General features: G+C 44.5%; 1 pseudogene; it reads left to right on the top strand.

Moving 5' to 3' along the window:
* The first annotated feature begins 1,328 nt into the window (after nt 1-1,328).
* Nucleotides 1,329-3,462, top strand: LOC130198221 (tripartite motif-containing protein 16-like; annotated as a pseudogene).
* Nucleotides 3,463-7,073: the final 3,611 nt, after the last annotated feature.

Here is a 7,073-nt window from a genome sequence, read left to right as displayed (position 1 = left end):
CAGTGTGGGCCGGCGCAGGTGTGTGTGACAATGTTCCGAGCTGCATTTGAACGCAGCGCCATGCCGACGTCCAACTCCCAGGTGAGAGACGGAAACGCCCTCACCTGGTCGACTCACCAGGTAAAAAAAGAAAAGAGGAGAATAAAAAACTGGATCCACCGGTTTCAGTGACGTCAGCTTCGTGATGAAACCAGTCACGGTGTGCTCGTGGAAAAAGCCTCTAATCTTCGGCCCGGTGTGTGTGTGTGTGTTTTTAAAAAAAAGTTGTTATTGAGGTTGTCCCTGAGGAGGAGAGGCAGCTGTTGGACCCTGAACGCATCTTCCCAGCTTCCAGTGAGTGAACGCAACGCGGGGGAGCCGAAAGAAACATGAATCCAACTTTGAACAACCAAAACATGAACAAGGGCGACACGGTGAGTCACGTGATCTGGTCGTGTGGCCGTGTGCGTCAGGGCTCGTTCCTCTTTTCTTTCTTCTCTTATTTCTTTCGGGGGTGAACATGTGCTGAACTCTGTTTTGTAAACGTGACGGACTTCTGTTGGACAGGATCGATCGTGGATTTGGATTTGGACCGTGACGAAGGGGGCGTGGCTGTGAGTGACGTGGGATGTTTCTCTGTGTCCAGTGTTAATGGGTTTTGACCTCTCTGGGTGACCTCGACCCACGTGACTGAAAGGGTCAGCACTGGTCCATTTGTGTGGTTCTAGTACTACAGATGTGTAACCTGTGGCTCTATTTTAATTATTGTAAGTCAGGTTTATGGACTAGTCACCAGGTTCAGCTACAGAGCTCAATTGTTGTGGGGAAAAAACACCAAATTAAATAGTTCAGTTTTTAAGGATTCAACAAAAATCAATTAAAATCACACACATATATTAATAATGAATAATAAACTTCAAGGTGGACAGTCATCCGTGTGGTTCACCCTGTGGGCAGCTCTCCATCTGATATCAAGTGGTGCTCCATGTGATCATCTGCTTCATTAACGTTAACCTGCTACTCAGTCAGACTGAAAAAAACATTTGTTATCCTTTGGGATGTTTCAGATGCAAAACTTTGTTTTTGGATAATTAATGTTCCTATTTTTTTCTTCACTCCCTCTTTCAGCTCCTCCTCCAGGAATGAGGTACAGCTTGATAAGCCCCTCCCTCTTCCTCCTGCTCTCAAACACAGACGGCTGCACTCTGTCCACACACTTCCTGGTTCCCTCCCAATAGAGCTGACACGCCCCGTTCACTGAACCGTCACATGTTGTTCACATCAGAAGTCAAAGCAGAGTCGCTTCTGAGGAAGTGAAACTCAGACAGTCGTTGCTCCTAAGAGGTGAAATGGAGCAGAAAGGAGTTCAGCTGGATCGGGAAACTTTCTCTTGTTCCATCTGTCTGGATCTCCTGAAGGATCCGGTGACTATTCCCTGTGGACACAGCTACTGCATGAACTGTATTAAAGCCCACTGGGAGGAAGAGGATGGGAAGAAACTCCTCAGCTGCCCTCAGTGTAGGCAGACCTTCACACTGAGGCCTGTCCTGCTGAAGAACACCATGTTGGCAGCTCTAGTGGACTCCAAGCTGCTCCTGCTGATCACTGCTATGCTGGAGCTGAAGATGTGGCCTGTGATGTCTGCACTGGGAGGAGACTGAAGGCCTTCAAGTCCTGTCTGGTGTGTCTGGCTTCTTACTGTGAGAAACATCTCCAGCCTCATTATGATGCACCTCCATTAAAGAAACACAAGCTGGTGGAGCCCTCCAACCAGCTCCAGGAGAACATCTGCTCTTGTCATGACGAGGTGATGAAGATCTTCTGCCGTACTGATCAGCAGTGTATCTGTTACCTCTGCTCTGTGAATGAACATAAAGGCCACGACACAGTCTCAGCTGCAGCAGAAAGGACCGAGAGGCAGAGAGAGCTGGAGGGGAGTCGACTCGACATCCAGCAGAGAATCCAGGACCGAGAGAAAGACCTGAAGCTGCTCCATCAGGAGGTGGAGGCCCTCAACCTCTCTGCTGATAAAACAGTGGAGGACAGTGAGAAGATCTTCACTGAGCTGATCCGGCTCATGGAGAACAGAAGCTCTGACGTGAAGCAGCAGGTCAGATCCCGGCAGAGAACTGAAGTGAGTCGAGTCCAAGAGCTTCAGGAGAAGCTGGAGCAGGAGATCACTGAGCTGAAGAGGAACGAGGCTGAGCTGAAGCTGCTGTCACACACAGAGGATCTCAAGCAGTTTCTACTCCACTACCCCTCACTGTCACCACGCGCTGAGTCTACACACTCGTCCGGCATCGATATCCGTCCTCTGAGACACTTTGAGGACGTGACGGCGGCTGTGTCAGAAGTCAGAGATAAACTACAGGAAGTTCTGGGGGACAAGTGGACAAACGTCTCACTGGCAGTGACTGAAGTGGACGATTTACTGTCTCCTTCACAAGAGCTGGAGCTGGAGACCAGAGCTGGATTCTTAAGGTATTCATGTGACATCACTCTGGATCCAAACACAGCAGACACATATCTGTTATTATCTGAGGGGAACAGAAAAGCAACATGTATGAGTGAAGAACAGTCTTATTCTAGTCACTCAGACAGGTTCACTACAAGGTGTCAGGTCCTGAGTAGAGAGAGTCTGACTGGACGTTGTTACTGGGAGGTGGAGTGGAGAGGAGGATCAGTTTATGTAGCCGTCTCATACAAGAATAACATCAGAACAGGGAGCATGGATGAATGTGTGTTTGGATACAATAATAAATCTTGGGCGTTACGTTTTCTCAAAAACAGTTTTACATTTTTTCACAACAAAGTCCAAACTCCTATCTCTGGTCCTCAGTCCTCCAGATTAGGAGTGTACCTGGATCACAGAGCAGGTATTCTGTCCTTCTACAGCGTCTCTGACACCATGACTCTCCTCCACAGAGTCCAGACCACATTCACTCAGCCTCTCTATGCTGGACTTAAGTTTTATTCTTCTGGAGCCACTGCTGAGTTCAGTAAACTCAAATAGACAGAAGTGAGTTCAGGGACATCTGGTTAAAGTCTGTGTTTTAAATCTTAAACTTATTTTGTTTCCATCATCGTCGCTGAGCAGACTTTTCTTCACCTGTCAATCAAACCTTGTGGGCGGGACTTGTCCATCTTCTCCTTGTTGTTGTGTAGGTGTCTGAGTTCCTGTAGGTGGCGCTCCTTCCTGTGTGTGTTGAGTCATGGAGGCTCTCACTGCTCATGATGCTCTTTGTTTACCTGAACTCATATTTATCTGCAGGGAAATGTAAAATGCTCTGAGCTCTAAATGTTTGATAAATATTGTTATTGGTGTATTCTTTAATTTAAGTTTCTCTTCCTCTGCATGGGTCTTAAAGAGAGAAAGCACCAGAGCTTCTTCATCGCAGATATTTTGTTCTTCTATTAATACATGTGTTAAATAATAGAAACTAAATATTGTTGTTGTCTGAATCAACATACACATGATGTACTGTGTTGAATTATAAAATAAAGTATCATAATATTCTCAATGTAATTGAGGTTGTCCCTTAGGAGGAGAGGCGGCTGTTGGACCTTGAATGCATCTTCCCAGCTTCCAGTGAGTGAACGCAACGCGGGGGAGCCGAAAGAAACATGAATTCAACTTAATTAGATAAGTCATACAATCTCTAGTTCTGTCAAATCTGGACTGCTGTCCTGTTTTCTGGTCTAGTGCATCAAAGCAAGAACTCAGTAAACTTCAGCTTGCTCAGAACAGAGCGGCAAGACGAGCTCTTCGCTGCTCTGTGAGGAGGAGTGTGGATGCTCTGCATGCCAAGCTGTCATGGATGAGGGTGGATGAAAGACTGGCATGTAGCCTTATTCTGTTTTTAAATAATGTGTATTCCTCACAGAAACCTGTCAGTTTGTTTTTCCAGCTATCACCTGCAAATGAGAGACATGGTTATAATACTACACTGTAAACCAGGGGTCCCCAAACTTTTTCCTAAGAGGGCCACATAACGCGTTTGCCTTGTCTGCTCGAGGGCCGGGGGGGGGGGGGGGGGGGGAGATGAAAATTAGAGTGGCGGGTGGAGATTTCACCCTGTTATAATAGTAGGGAAAACACTGGAGTTGATAAGCGTGTCTTCTTGTCTGATCAATACGCAACTGTGAGGTGCGCGAATGGACCGAGCGGCCAGCTGCTGATCACTCACTCAACAGCCTGACCTGCACGAATAGACGTTTTGGGAGCACCGAAGAGCGAAGACCCATTTTGACCCAGGAAAAATCCTGGATGCGCGCGCCACTCGCTGTGAGTGCTGCGCGTGCAGACAGCATTTAACGGAGCGAAGCAGCGCGTGCGCTCTGATCGCTCTTTTAATGAAGTATCGATACTAAAAATATGCTAAATCACATCGTTTTTAACGTACGGGTACTTTGTTAGTATCGCTACAGCGTGCAGCGTGACAGCAGCAGATGTAGCGGACTAATATCCAAGCTCACCTAACTTCCCAAACGCTGTGGACATCTGAACACTGATTGGCCGAGACGCGACACGTCCCATCAAAGATGTTCTATTGCGAAGAGCACCACTCCACATTTTCTCCGCGTCTCACTGCAATCTCAACGGCAGCCAGGTGAACAAAATAATAAATCGGAACGTCTCTGGTATTGTTCAGGGGCGGTCCAAATGGGGAGGCGAATCGGCTGAAGGGCCGTAGTTTGGGGACCACTGCTGGAAACAAAAAACGTTAAAAAACGGTCAAATGACTGTCAGCAATGGCTGACAAACAAAAACCATGAATTTAAGGTAAAATATCTTACTTCAAATAAAGGACGAAAACCATAAATTTTTAGTAATTTTCATTAAAGATTTTTCAGTGAAATACTGTTATTCTATAGATTTTTCCTATAATATTACAATCAAACACCTTCAATAAAGTGATATTTCTAAAGGTTTGTATATAATAATAAAAATATTTTTTTAAATACTGTAAATATTTAGAGTTACTTTCCGTAAAATTAGGATCTTTTTTACAGTGTAGACAGGCACTAAGTGGTCACTTTACTTTTCCTCTACCCAGAACCAATGCACTTAACCCTTGTGTTGCCTTCGGGTCATTTTGACCCGAATCAATATTACACCCTCCTGCCGCCTTCGGGTTAATTTGACCCCATTCAATGTTTAATGTCGGTGTTCTTTCGGTAGTCAACAAACAAACATAAAGTGCCTCACACTTAAACTTGGAAAACAATATTAATTCTAATAATTTTCTGGAGGTTTTAATTGCTGGCGTAAAATTTAACCCAAAGGGTAAAATATGTTAGTAAATATAAAGGTAACAGGAGGGTGAAACATTGAATCGGGTCAAAATGACCCAAAGGCGGGGGGAGGGTTAAATATTTAATCAGGTCAAAATGACCCGAAGGCAACACAAGGGTTAAGAAAACAGTAATGTACAGAGCCATTGCATACTGGGATGTGCTCCCCTCATATGTGACTCTAACAAGAAATAAATGTGATTTCAAAAGGAAACTTAAGGCAGCAATAATCAGAAAGGAAATTATAGGAGATTAGGTTATTATTTTAGGTATTTCGGTTAGGGATGCACCGATCTGATCGGCGCCGATCCATATCGGCCGATATTCCCATTATCGGTTTTGATCGGCGTTCTCAAAACGGCCGATCGAATTGGCCAATCAGATGACGTAACATCTGTGAGAACTATCAGACGTTTCAATCGCCGCGCACCGCAACAGAGACGATGCGCCCGGCGAGGGCCGCAGAGTGAGAGGTCCACGAGGGATCCTCACGCACCGAGCGGCATCCCCGTCCCCCGAGTTGAATCTCTGGGTCAACTCAGCCGACTCTCACATGTCTGACCCTAGAGACTGATGTTCACGGTAAACGCATTCGATCGGGAGTGCGCGAGGGTTTTGATAAAGTTAGCAGAACGATTTAAGTGACAACATCCGGTTTTGCAAAGTTAGCGGAAAGAACCACGTGAAACAACATCCGTTTATCAAAATAAGATGTCGACAAATCATACACGAACATATAAAAGTAAACAATTAACTGATTTTGTATCTTTATAGATCGTTTCTGAGATTTAGCTTAAATTATGCTAAGATTAAAACATTTTTACTGTACCAAGGAAGAGTTTATAAAAATAAGTCAGACTTTTATATGTTAAAAAAAGTCCTGTATATAGATTTCCCCAAGAGTTCCAGGAAATGAATAATGCAGATGTGTTCCATACATATCTGAAATCCCCTACAATAGCAATCAAACAATTTTAATGTATCAATTAGGACATTTTTCAAAGTAAAAGTCCTAAATGTTTAAAGAAATCGGTAATTTCTTTAATGTTTGAGGTGCTTTATTTATGTAATAATAATAATAATAATACATTCATTTTATAAGGCGCCTTTCAAGGCACTCAAGGTCGCCGTACAACATATTTAAAAATGGACACAATTAAAAAGCAGAACAGTTAAAAAGTAGAACAGTCTGCAGCAGAGCAACCAAGAGGGGAACAGGTCAGGCATAGGCCTGCCTGAAAAGGTGAGTTTTGAGGTGAGTTTTGAATAAAATGATAGAGTCAATGTTTCTGATGTCAGGGGGAGGGAGTTCCATAGGCGAGGGGCAGAGCGGCTGAAGGCTCGTGACCCCATGGTGGACAGACGAGCTGGGGGGACAGTCAGGTTGATGGAGGAAGCAGACTTGAGAGACCGGGTGGGGATGTTGATTTGGAGGAGGTGCGACATATATGGAGGGGCGAGGTTGTATGTATTTCCTCATAGTCCTAGGCAATAATGCTACACAATAAATAGAATGCTTCAATCGACACCGTGATCGGTGATCGGTGATCGGTATTATCGGATTGGCAGATACTGATTTCAGTGATCGGTGATCGGCAGCAAAAAACCTGATCGGTGCATCCCTAATTTCAGTTTTTTTTATTATTATACTTTATTGTATTGTAATGTTTTTTGCCTGGACCCCAGTAAGAATAGTCTCCACTCTGGTGTAGCCTGATGGGGATCCTTCATAAGCATAAACATAAGCATAAACAGTCCAGATATACAGCTTGGTCATAGAGATGCTACATGAAGAAAAA

The sequence above is a fragment of the Pseudoliparis swirei genome, chromosome 8 (genome assembly GCF_029220125.1).
Source record: "Pseudoliparis swirei isolate HS2019 ecotype Mariana Trench chromosome 8, NWPU_hadal_v1, whole genome shotgun sequence".
Taxonomy (NCBI): Eukaryota; Metazoa; Chordata; class Actinopteri; order Perciformes; family Liparidae; genus Pseudoliparis; species Pseudoliparis swirei.
This window is presented reverse-complemented; position numbering and strand designations above follow the sequence as displayed.